At 39.9% G+C, this 13,151-nt stretch overlaps 1 protein-coding gene across 3 annotated transcripts in view; it reads left to right on the forward strand.

Annotated features, from left to right (window-relative positions):
* Positions 1-8,750: 8,750 nt before the first annotated feature.
* Positions 8,751-13,151, forward strand: part of LOC116947001 (uncharacterized) — a 47,022-nt gene continuing 42,621 nt past the window's right edge. Inside the window, exons 1-4 of one of the 3 annotated variants that reach the window (XM_076070191.1) lie at positions 8,751-9,162; positions 10,860-10,973; positions 11,672-11,797; positions 12,305-12,438. The gene's annotated coding sequence lies outside the window, so the exon portion shown is untranslated. Of the gene's footprint in view, positions 9,163-10,859; positions 10,974-11,009; positions 12,439-13,151 lie in introns of those variants that run through there. The other 2 variants (XM_076070192.1, XM_076070193.1) reach the window with 2 other exon arrangements.

The following is a 13,151-nucleotide window of genomic DNA, read 5'->3' on the forward strand; positions in this document are numbered from 1 at the left end:
TTGCGGATTGTATAGTCGGAGTAACCATTAGCCCTAAGAGCTTGGTGTACGTGCTTGAGTTCACTGCTTATGTGTTCCTGGTCGGATATGCATTGGGCTCTATGATACAGAGTCTTGATGAGAGAATTCTTCTGTGATGGATGGTGGTGGGAATCCGGTTTCAGATAAGCATCCGTATGGGTAGCTTTCCTGTAGACAGAGTGGCTCATTGAACCATCAGGTCTCTTTTTAATTAGGACATCCAAAAAAGGTATCTTGCCATCTATTTCGACTTCCATGGTAAATCTGATGGCTGGGTGTATGGAATTGATGTGGTCGAAGAATTGGTCTAGAGCAGGCCGGCCATGTGGCCAGATGACAAAAGTGTCATCCACGTACCTCTTCCATAAGGTTGGGCGCAGAGTGGCAGTCTGGATGGCGTCAGTCTCAAATTTCTCCATGAAAATGTTAGCTATAACTGGAGAAAGGGGGGAGCCCATTGGGGTGCCCTCAGTTTGTTTGTAGAAAGTTCCATTCCAAGTGAAGTATGTATTGGTTAAACAGTGTCTCACCAGGGGGGGTAGCTCAGTGTTTAGTCCTTGATGAACCAAGTCTTCAATGATTGCAATGGTGTCAGGTACAGGAACCTTGGTGAATAAGGAAACTACATCAAAACTGACAAGCAGGTCGTCTGGGGACAGGGAAATACCCTTGATTGTTGATACCAGGTGAGTAGAATTTTGTACCGCAGAGGTGGTCTTTCCAGTGAAAGGACGCAGGATTTCAGACAAAAAACGAGCTAGTTTGTAGGTGGGGGAGCTGATAGTAGAGACTATGGGACGAAGAGGTGTATCAACTTTATGTATTTTTGGTAAGCCGTATAATCTTGGTGGCCTGGCAGCAGAAGGTTTCAACGAAAACTGTTTAGATTGATCAATTAATGCGGTTGAATCAGAAATTATTTTGTTGGTTTGTGTGACGAGGCTGTTGGTGGGATCTCTTTTTATTTTTGTATAACTACCATCGTCGAGTAATTCTTTAATTTTGTTGTTGTATTCTATTTTATCCATGATGACAGTAGCATTGCCTTTGTCAGCTGAGAGAACTACAATATCATTCCTCTTTTTTAATTTATATAATTCAAAACGCTCATCTTTGCTGAGGTTGCTAGCTGGCATCTTAGCGTTTTTGAGGGTTGCAGCGATTTCAGATCTTGCTACGTCTGCAGCGATGTGACCCAGGCCCCTGAGAGCAACGTCTACTTGGGCAATTATATCATTAACTGGTATGTGTTTAGGTGTGACTGCAAAGTTTAGACCTTTAGCTAAAACGGATTTCAGACCATCGGAAATAGAACTGTTACTGCGATTAATTACGACTTTATTAACGTCTAACTTTTTGGTGTGTGGGTCCGGTCTTTTGTTGAAGAGGAGGTTAAATTTGGAAATCAGGTTTTCCTTACATTTGGTCGACATAGTAGCAGCTGAAGAGGCAGTCATATTGTCTACATGTTCCCAATCCGATGTGGACATTATTGCCGTCAATGATAAGTGTGATTTGTAGAGTGTCTTGTCTAACTGATCTAGTTCTGTGCGTATAAGTCTGATTTTTTCTGAGATAAGAGCTAAGCTAGTTTTGAAAAGAATTCGTTTCGCATTAGAAGAAGTTACAGTAGCAGAGGTGAGTGTAAATGCGATTGGTATTACCCCAGAGTCGCGGCATCTCTTCAGGAAGGTGAGAGACTCGATCAGCTGAGCTTTCTTATCCCGGAGTTTGTTGAAGGATCTTAAAGTTATGTGAAAACCCTCCCCGTAGAGGCGATTAAATTTTGATTTAAAGCTTTCGTGACTGCAGTAATTCATATTCTTAGTTTTTTCGGTAAAGTCACGTTGAAGAGAAACAACAAAATAACAAAATATATATAATGGATAAAATAGAATACAACAACAAAATTAAAGAATTACTCGACGATGGTAGTTATACAAAAATAAAAAGAGATCCCACCAACAGCCTCGTCACACAAACCAACAAATTAATTTCTGATTCAACCGCATTAATTGATCAATCTAAACAGTTTTCGTTGAAACCTTCTGCTGCCAGGCCACCAAGATTATACGGCTTACCAAAAATACATAAAGTTGATACACCTCTTCGTCCCATAGTCTCTACTATCAGCTCCCCCACCTACAAACTAGCTCGTTTTTTGTCTGAAATCCTGCGAGACCACCTCTGCGGTACAAAATTCTACTCACCTGGTATCAACAATCAAGGGTATTTCCCTGTCCCCAGACGACCTGCTTGTCAGTTTTGATGTAGTTTCCTTATTCACCAAGGTTCCTGTACCTGACACCATTGCAATCATTGAAGACTTGGTTCATCAAGGACTAAACACTGAGGTACCCCCCCTGGTGAGACACTGTTTAACCAATACATACTTCACTTGGAATGGAACTTTCTACAAACAAACTGAGGGCACCCCAATGGGCTCCCCCCTTTCTCCAGTTATAGCTAACATTTTCATGGAGAAATTTGAGACTGACGCCATCCAGACTGCCACTCTGCGCCCAACCTTATGGAAGAGGTACGTGGATGACACTTTTGTCATCTGGCCACATGGCCGGCCTGCTCTAGACCAATTCTTCGACCACATCAATTCCATACACCCAGCCATCAGATTTACCATGGAAGTCGAAATAGATGGCAAGATACCTTTTTTGGATGTCCTAATTAAAAAGAGACCTGATGGTTCAATGAGCCACTCTGTCTACAGGAAAGCTACCCATACGGATGCTTATCTGAAACCGGATTCCCACCACCATCCATCACAGAAGAATTCTCTCATCAAGACTCTGTATCATAGAGCCCAATGCATATCCGACCAGGAACACATAAGCAGTGAACTCAAGCACGTACACCAAGCTCTTAGGGCTAATGGTTACTCCGACTATACAATCCGCAAAGCTATCACTCAAACCATGAAGAAGAACCCTCTTGAGGAGCCTTTCAAAACCATCACTTTACCCTACATTGCTGGGATCACAAAAAAGATCTCCAAAATCTTGAATAAACACAAGATCCAGGTCCGTTTCAACACATTACATAAAATCCGTGATCTGGTTCCGTCTGTAAAATATGTGATTCCGGACATACAATACCCTGGTGTCTACAAACTAAGTTGCCTCTGTGGTAGTAGTTACATTGGAGAAACCAAACGCCATATCTCGGACCGCATTCGTGAACATAAAGCAGACCTTAAACACGGTAGGACCAACACCTCGGCCGTAGCAGATCATTGTTCTAATTCAGTAGGCTCACATGCCATTGACTTTTCCAAGACGGAGGTACTTTGTAAGCCATCTGGCTTCCATGAGAGATTCGTTCATGAGGCTATCCACATATACAAACACAGAGACAATTTCAACCGAGAAGATGGATTCTATCTTAGCAATCATTGGAAAGATTTGATAAATCATTTCAGTTCTTGATTGATTGTTCACGCTTACAGTGGCTTTCAGACAGCATACATAAAAACAAATTTCGTCTCCCCCCTCCTCTTTTCAAAAAATAGATGGACTAGTCCTGGCAAACAGCCAATCGTTGCGCGTGACGCAAACGTTATTTATATATATATAAATAAATATGCCGTTTTCAAAATAAATTTATGCAAACCGACACACCTGATGATGACCGTTTGAGTTATGGTCGAAACGTCGTGAGAATTTTTTATTGTTTTATATATATTTTGTTATTTTGTTGTTTCTCTTCAACGTGACTTTACCGAAAAAACTAAGAATATGAATTACTGCAGTCACGAAAGCTTTAAATCAAAATTTAAATACATTTAACAGTGAGACATTATTATTATTGGAGCTAATGTAACAACAACAACAACACGCGGCTGAAAGGGCACTTAATCCGCCCAAATCTAAACTGTGCACTTCGGGGGCTAGGGTCCCAATCCTTGATCACCATTGCATTAACTTAAATAATGATTTTTTTAAACGCACCTTGTTACCCGTCGCTATGAGCATAGTGCTCAAATTATACGTGTCATACGTGTGATTGATCATACGTATGATTGATCATACGTGTGAATGATCATAAGTGTGATTGATCATAAGTATGATTGATCATACGTATGATTGATCATAAGTGTGATTGATCATGTGTGATTAATCACAGGTGAGCACACAACGCTGGTGAGGCGTGGTGCTGGCCCCACTTCCTGTGTCCTAGACTGGTTCTTAATAAGTGTTTGTGAACAACACATGCCCACCAACTTACAATGTTAAGTAAGGGATCGCTGTGTGTTTAATTCAGATTATATATATTAACAAATAAAAGGACGGCAGTGTATATTAATTCTGTACCTCAGAGATGTGAATACAAATGCTGCCATATATGCTGTGACTGACCCAAAGTCTTACCTATCTCCATATATATAAAATTCAAAGTTGTGATTATGTGTCTGTTCAAAATGTTTAGTGTACTTCCCGACATGCAACAAACTTGAAATTTGCCATGTGGGTACTTTCTAGACTGTACACCATGCAAAAATTATAAAAATGCAATTTTTGTGGGTGGGGGAGCTCAATAATGCATATTCTTTTTGCACGGCAAGTGAGCTGTGACGTCATATCTGTCATGTGACCCGCGCATGTGGAAGCGTAACGCATTGTAGTGTAGTGGTTAGCGTGCCGCGCTACGAACCCGGCGACCCGAGTTCGATTCCCGCTCACACCCACCACCTGTGACGATTATATGAACCGGTCCTGGGCCTCCCCTAGGTCGACTTAGGTCGACTCAGCCTCAAACGAGTAACTGGTGTGGTGTGTGAACATCGCCAATGGGGAGCCAATAGGCGGCCGAGCGTGGTGAATCCAAGTCCTGGGCGAAGTGGGGTAGTAAAGCTAGTAGCTCATATTTGCAACTTTTATAAGATTTAAAGTACATATTTGAATCGTAAATATAGGCAATGGTCACCAATGCATAAGCAATTTGACCAATTGGATGCAACTGGGAGTGGAGTATCATATCATGGACAGAGCCAAATGGAAGAAGGCCATGATCGCCGAAGTCTTTGAGAAAGGACACGGCTCATGGAGAATAGGAATTGGATAACTAAATATTTAGAATATGACTTCACTGTATCATTTTGATCGTGGGTTGGTAGGCTTGAATAAAGAAAATCAATGTCATTATTTAGAGTACAATATAGTATTGCCCTGCATCAAAAATGTAATCTAAACATTCAATTTGACATTCATCTGTTTTGGCCATCTCGTTACACCCAAACATCACATGTTAGCTGTTTAATAAGTTTACTGAATGTATAAGCACGTACATACAAACAGATATTTTTTGTTTACACCATACTAAATGTATTTACAGACAAATATATAAAAAAATTGCTTGTAAAAGTAATGAGTCAAAGTGTATACATTACTGTACTGTTTCATTACACACGTTACAATTTGAAATGTGAACAATTACACTGCAATACCGTATGGAGGTTAATGCGCTGTATATGTTATATTTTATTTTTCAGCTATTGTGAGCTGCACACTGGCCTGTACCAATGGAAGGTGCTTTATTGATCCCAACACAAAAAGGCCAACCTGCTCCTGTAACATTGGTTTCGTCCTTGATAAAAGCAAGCAAAACTGCTTAGGTGAAACTGGATTCGCCAGCACAGCTGACATAATATTGCACGATCAATCTGTTGTATTTTTATGCTTTCTTCCACCTAATATCCATTCTTAGAGAAGATGTCAGTAATACTGTATCTTTATTTAAAACATTTAAGATTCTCACATTGTTTTAAAATGTTATGTTTCTAATCTGATGATTGTGCTTTACGTACCCTCAAACATACCTCTAGACCGGCTGCTTAGCTAGCTATATCATAATAATTATTATGATAAATTCCCAATACCATGTTGTTTAAGCTCAATTGCCTGAAAACCACATGCAATGCTACTGAATGATACATATTTAAATGAATAGATGTTAATTGCAAGCAATGCAATAATTGTCATGATACATTTCCAATACTGTGTTGTTTAAGCTCAATTGCCTGATGACTGCGTGCGGTGCTCTTGAACGATACAGATTTGAATGAATGTGAAGAGCAGCCTAAACCGTGTGAGCAGGAATGCTCTAACGTCATCGGAAGCTACAGGTGCTCCTGTTCTCCTGGGTTCACACAGGATCCCGTTGTTGCTAACAGATGCATTGGTACGTGAAAACCGTCACTACGGAGATTTTTCCCAGTTCCACAGCCCTTGTGTTTTTTCTTTAAACAAACAAAGCATGATCGATAGGGGAAAGGGGTACAGGTATTCTATGGGGTAAAGGGAAGGGAAGAGTGATTGGGATCACTGTCCCCCTACTCACGTAGGGGCAACGATCAGGAATGTGGCATTTTTATGGGAGCGAAAGAAGAGGGAAAGGAGGGGGGATGTACTCAGAACCGCAAAATAAAATAACATAGACACGAAATGAGTGAACTTGTCATTCCACATCCCTTTGTTAATCCACTGACGTTGTTAATTCCCCACATCATCTTGGTCACAGGTTTTTGTTTTACCATACTAGTGCGGTTTGGAGGCTGTGTTGTTAAGGATATTAATTTCATTGGTACAGCAAAATTGAGTTGACAGAAATAAGTTTGACCGAGCCATTACATTTTACATGATACACATGTGTACCATTGTACTATTAATAATTGTTACATACCTGTTACACCTTAATGCTGGGCGGTGGATGCTATGCACGCCTGTAATCCAGGATGGTGGAGGTGAGAGTTGGTGAATCGCACAAAAAATATTGTGAAGCTCCCTTCCCGTGGGCATCAAGGTGCCATACCCGAGGCTCGCCAGGAAAAGGAAGAACAGCGAGTCCAATAATAGCTATCATTCGATTTTGATTCCTTTCGGGGATAAGAGTCTTGCCCCCTTTACACGTTCTCTGGGTGCTAGTGTTTTTTTTCCTACTTGAATAGACACTCGGTAATGGCCTGAAAACATATATTAAAAAATCCCAATGGAGAACCTTTGTGTAAAAAAGAGTCCTAAGGGGTGTTGGGGGGGTCTCGTGGATGAACGAGTAAATCATTATTATAATGAACTGTGTGCTGTTCAAAGGCTTTACTCCATTTTTATGTTTTCTTTTGTTCCCCACAGATGTTGATGAGTGCCAGAGTAATCCTTGCACAAATTCTGGCACCTGTCAAAACATGGTAAATAAATTCTCCTGCCATTGTACCAGTGGGTGGACCGGTGTCTACTGTGATGAAGGTGAGTGGAACATTTTAATTACATCAATGTTTGTGTGGTAAATGCTTCCAAGCATGTGGATGTAGTTTATGTACTTATAATGGAAACAACATACTTATAGAGGCAACAATATGCTTGGTGACATTACTACTACATATTCTACGTGATGTGAGTTTTGTTAATTTCGTATAACAACATTTAGCAGAAATGTCGTAATCAAAATGTATTTTTGTAAAAAAAAGTTAACCGGATGTTTTACATCGATGGGTACATTTCCATGACCTTTCATGTGTGTGTGTTTTTGCAGATGTAAATGAATGTGCCTCTAGACCATGCTCCCATGGAGGGACCTGTGTCAACACACAGGGCTCCTTCTCTTGCACATGTGCACCCGGTTGGAGTGGGAACCTCTGTTCACTGCGTAAGCTGATACATATCCGTTGGCTAGTCTTGATAAATTACTTGCAAAATCACTGAATTGGGAATAACCAGATAGCAACGTTGGCCCCTGCTGGCAGATGAAAGCCCACAAGCAGGCCAGTGTTGCGTGCGCTTAGTGCCACACAGGGACAGCTGCCACTGGGGAGCATCTTTAGCCGGACAGCAGCAGGGTATCAAAATGGTTGAGATGAGATACGATGGAGAGCACTTTTAGTGCCCTATAAATGCAAATCCTTAAACACATTCAAAAGTCCATGAATACTAACAAACATTGCTCTTTTTTGTGTACACGGTTCACGATAGCAAAAACACATTTTCTATATGGGAAATGTAGATGTAGCACCAATGTCTGCACATTGATGCTTTAACACCTATAAACTTCACAAATAAAACGTATATATTAAATACAATTCTACAACCCCACACTGCCTATTTAGGTCTTTTTTTCCACCAGACATGAAACGGTGGTTAATACGAATGACATTTTGCGTCTCATTGTTGTTTATCTGGAGTGTGCAATGCGGTCCTGTGCCATCGTGCCGACTGCACAAGTGTGTGTTCACACTGCCCATTTGCTTCCTTTAGTTGTGGATGAATGTGCGTCCAACCCGTGCATCCACGGCACCTGTGTGGATCAGGTCAACGCCTTCTTCTGCAGATGTGACGAGGGGTGGTCGGGCGACACATGCACTACGAGTGAGTCCTGATCATGCTCGTCTTCACTGAAAAACTTTTTAAATCGAACACGGCTCAGCTTGCCTCACATACATATGGAGCATAACAAAAAAAGTGTCTTTAGCCCAGTACATGTGCTTCGTTCATAACAACCTCCCAAACACCTTCCTGGGGTGCGAGTAGGCAGATGCACTACTACGATAACTGAACGGCAACCCAGGAATAGATAGTTCACTTCTACCCCTTACTATTGATTGTTGTGCCACTTAATGCCCTTAAGCTGAAGTTTAACGGGCACATTTTCAGCTTGTAGAACTTTCTGGCCTTTCCAACATAAAGTTGTTGAATGCTTATACATGAACGTGATGAGTGTGTTTTGGTGCATGTGTTCAGATAATGAATATTATGAAGCACTTCAAAACGCATTTTACATAATGTACTGTACTATATTTTCAAATGAGACACATGTGCAAAATAGTATAGCGCATAAATAAACTGAACTCAACTGGCATTGAGAGAGAAGTAAATATGTCTAAAGGTATGTGTAAGTGAATGTTGTGTGTGTCAATTTGTGCATAAAAGTGGTTCCATCAAAATAATAGTTTGCTGCGCCATGCAGTTGAATAGTGTAATTAACCTTATGTGTGTATAACTGCTGCGTTGTGGTATTGTTTAGACATCGACGACTGCGTGAATACACAGTGCCAAAATGGTGCAACCTGCATTGACATTCTGAAGGGATACAACTGTTCCTGTATGCTGGGATACACAGGGCAATACTGCCAATACAGTAAGGCTCATTTCCCACATTCTTTTATATGAAGTAAAATGTAAGAGTTTTCAACTCAGATGAGCACTAGGCTGTGTTTATATCATACTATTGCATAGCTTTTGTGATTGTGCTGTATACCTCTGTTGCACTTTGTGTTGCTTGGCATGATGTCCAATGTGTATTTAGTTCTCTTAAGAAGATGCTAGCATGTATAGCGAAAGTTCGGACACATCATGCCATGGTGAAGAACATGTAGTGCCAATCAAGAAGACACACTGTAGATTTGTGCGATCTCTTTTGGTTATGCTGAGCCATTGGGAGAATTTACACATTCATATGAAGGAGCCCATGTTTAGGTTGACTGCTGTTGTTGAGGAATGTCGAGAAAAGACGACCCCTGACTGGGATTAGAACTCATAAGTATATGAATGTATTGTAAATTATTACTTTTGAGTGACTTTAGTTTAGGGGGTAGAATTCTGGAGTTCAAATCCTCACGCATGGGTATGATTTCCAATTAAAATGAATGCCAATGAAAATAATCTTGTAATATTTATCTGATTTCTCATTCCAAAATCTGTGGGTTATTTGGAAGTTGACCATAGTTGTCATACTACAAAATACAATGTGGGCCATTATTTTATATATATTTTTTATTGATTTCTATGAGAAGCAAATGTTCATAATAAAGGTTTTTGGGTTAGATCGCGTTTATTTATAAATGTGTCGCAACCCTCCACCACCCGACACGGCCAATCAGCAAAAAAAGGTGTCACGTTGACAAAAGACAAATAATTCACTACTTCAGCCCACCGGTGTGTTGAAGAGTTAATCCACATTTACAGTTTGAGTACGACGTTTCGCTGGTAAATACTTCCAGCATCATCGGGCAATTGGGCAATTCTGGCGAATTGCCCGATGATGCTGGAAGTATTTACCAGCGAAACGTCGTACTCAAACTGTAAATGTGGATTAACTCTTCAACACACCGGTGGGCTGAAGTAGTGAATTATTTGTCTTTTGTCAACGTGACACTTTTTTTGCTGATTGGCCGTGTCGGGTGGTGGAGGGTTGCGACACATTTATAAATAAACGCGATCTAACCCAAAAACCTTTATTATGAATAATATTGGTCGCGAAAGCCTACGTGTTAAGAAGCAAATGTGCCAGCAAGAGTGTGAATTTGAGTAAATCACATACTCCTCTTCGTGATTATGTCTGCTACACTTTCTTAACATTGTATTCCAAACCTATTATTCTTTCGTAAGGCAGGAGGAAACATAAACAGTTTTGAAACATGTGAAAGTTGAATGCTAAGTTCTTTTAACAAATACAGGGAGGTGATACACTGTATGGATTGCAGTGACACCGCCAGGATGTGCATGCATGGTGCATTCGTCGGTGATGTCATTCTAAACATAGCAGCTTACTTACCCTATCCTGCCATGAAATTTGTATTATGTTCTGCGCGAGTCCTTATGTATTCGCCAGACGTTTTTTGTCCCTCTCTACGTCTTGTGTTCCTATTCTTAGCTCTTTCGGTAAAGTCACGTTGAAGGGAAACAATAAAATAATAAAATATATATAAAACAATAAAAATTCTCACGACGTCTTGTGTTCCATTGGCAAGTTTGGATTAATGTAGCTGTCAATAGTGTAAATCTTGGACTGTTAAAGTGACATTTACATGAATGATGTTTGTGATTTCTTCATAGATATCGATGACTGCATTGGAAACGAGTGTCAGCACAATAGCACATGTCTGGATGATGTCAATAGTTACATCTGCCTTTGTCCGAGTGGATGGAGTGGTGTTCGCTGTGCAATTGGTAAACATACATATACCATGCTACTTATAACAATTGACGTATAACTACTTATAATACTTATAACATGTACTTATAACAATTGAACATCGCCCATTTACTCGTTAAGCCATACATGGTACTGCATACATAGTTTGAACCGGTGGTTCAGTGGTTGGGGCACTGCACTATAAACCACGTGACCTGAATTTGATATCTGAACCCGTCCTGGGCTTCGCCTTCATCAGATTGTAAAATGCTGTATTGTGAAGTATGGTCAAACTACCCCCATTATCAACACAGTGTGGGGAGGCCTTCATCCTGTTCATGGCTTGAAGAAAAGGCTGTACAGTTTTATATATTTTTTACCACATCTAACTTTTTTTAAACTAAACCTGCGTCTTTTGGGAGGCTCTTCTACCAGCAGTGTTGTAAGCAAGCAACTACAGAGCTGCACCTTTCAAATCTCTTAACATTATTTCGGTTTTAGTTGTTATGGTGAAGTTTGAGTAATGATTGTTCTTCTTATGCTGAAAAGAACTTACAATTTGTATGTTCTTCTCATACCGAGAAGAACATACAATTTGTATGTTTTAAGCTTGCTGACCTTCATGAAAATAGTCTAAAATGTGATTTTTGAAGGATGCAATCTCAGCTCAGTACATACAGCATGTCTACATGTATGTAACTGTGGCCGTGTGCACATTGTATGTTTTGTTCAGACATTGATGAGTGCAGAGTTGGACCTTTTCCCTGCCACGGAACGCTTGGGATCTGTACCAACACGCCTGGCTCATACGCTTGCTCGTGCAAACCTGGCTATGAGGGAGATGGCATTCAGTGCTTCGGTATGCAAACTCTGCTTTTGAGAATAATAAAACACACGATAATTCAATTTCAATAAAGTTGTCACGTGGGTAATTATGCTAATTGCTTTGGTTTGACAGCAAACTGAAATGTTAATAAGCAAGCATATTTTGGACAACTGTATATTGACATTTCGCTGAAGATTACATCCAGCATCAGCAGGTGTAAACATACATATAATACGCATTCCATTTACAATTAATATGTACAAATTCAATATCATGTATATGTAAATTAATTCAATATAGAGATACTCATCTGATACTGATTGCATAAATACCTGACAATGCTGACTTCTGCAACCATGTCTCGTGACCTTTCCAAATCATGAACTAGGGTTTAATAGTTTCTGAAAAAATGATCACTTTCCATTGACGCCTTCATCTAAGCAAGACCTTTTCTATTACCCAAAAGTCAGTTTTAACGTGTAACAATTATATTCACTGTAAGAGTCTTTCTTTGATAGTGTAATTGATTTATTTTCACAGAGAAGAGGCTCTTCGATTATGGGAGAAATGTGTACGACCAAAGTCCATATATTTGGGACACAGACTATGTGTCTCCGTTATTCTCACCACCGTACGGATTTCCATTCGGAAGCAGGTTCTACCAACAGTTGTATGTAAGTAATGTCAACTAATGCTGACAAGATATTGTACAATACATATGTCAACGTCTGAAAATGGAGTTTCATTATTGCTAAAGACGTTATATTGACGCCTTTAGCAATAATTGCTGTTTTGTTGCCCCAGCATTGAGAACATAATTATTAACAATCGCATATGTAAAAATAAAAATAAAAGGAAGGTGCAACTCCTAAATAAATAAATGCATATCTCTTATAGATTTGTACCTAGGCTGTGTGTATCGGGCTGTCCAACACAAGTTTTATCAGTGTGTAAACACTTCTACCAGAGCTTTCTCTAACCATGCGATTGCAATGTGACTGCCATACATTTAAATAAAAATGTCAGAATGTAGTTGCATTTGTATGAAAACGTATACTACAGCAACAGCTGGGTGTTCGCAGTCCATATGATTCGTAATATAATTTTGGGTTAGGCATTGTAAATGTTGTGTATTCACTCTTCAACACACCGGTGGGCTAAAAAGTAGTGAACTATTTGTCTTTTGTCAATGTGACACATTTTTTACTGATTGGCCGTGTCGGGTGGTGGCAAGTTGCGACACATTTATAAATAACGCGATCTAACCCAAAAATCTTTATTATGAATAATACTGGTCACGAAAGCCTGCTACGTGTTAGACTCACATTATGATCTGACTAAATCTGTGTCGATAAACCCTTATTACCTGACATAACCACACCACTTA

The sequence above is a fragment of the Petromyzon marinus genome, chromosome 28, assembly GCF_048934315.1.
Source record: "Petromyzon marinus isolate PM22_M1 ecotype Great Lakes invasive population chromosome 28, UKy_Petmar_22M1.pri1.0, whole genome shotgun sequence".
NCBI classification, from domain to species: domain Eukaryota; kingdom Metazoa; phylum Chordata; class Hyperoartia; order Petromyzontiformes; family Petromyzontidae; genus Petromyzon; species Petromyzon marinus.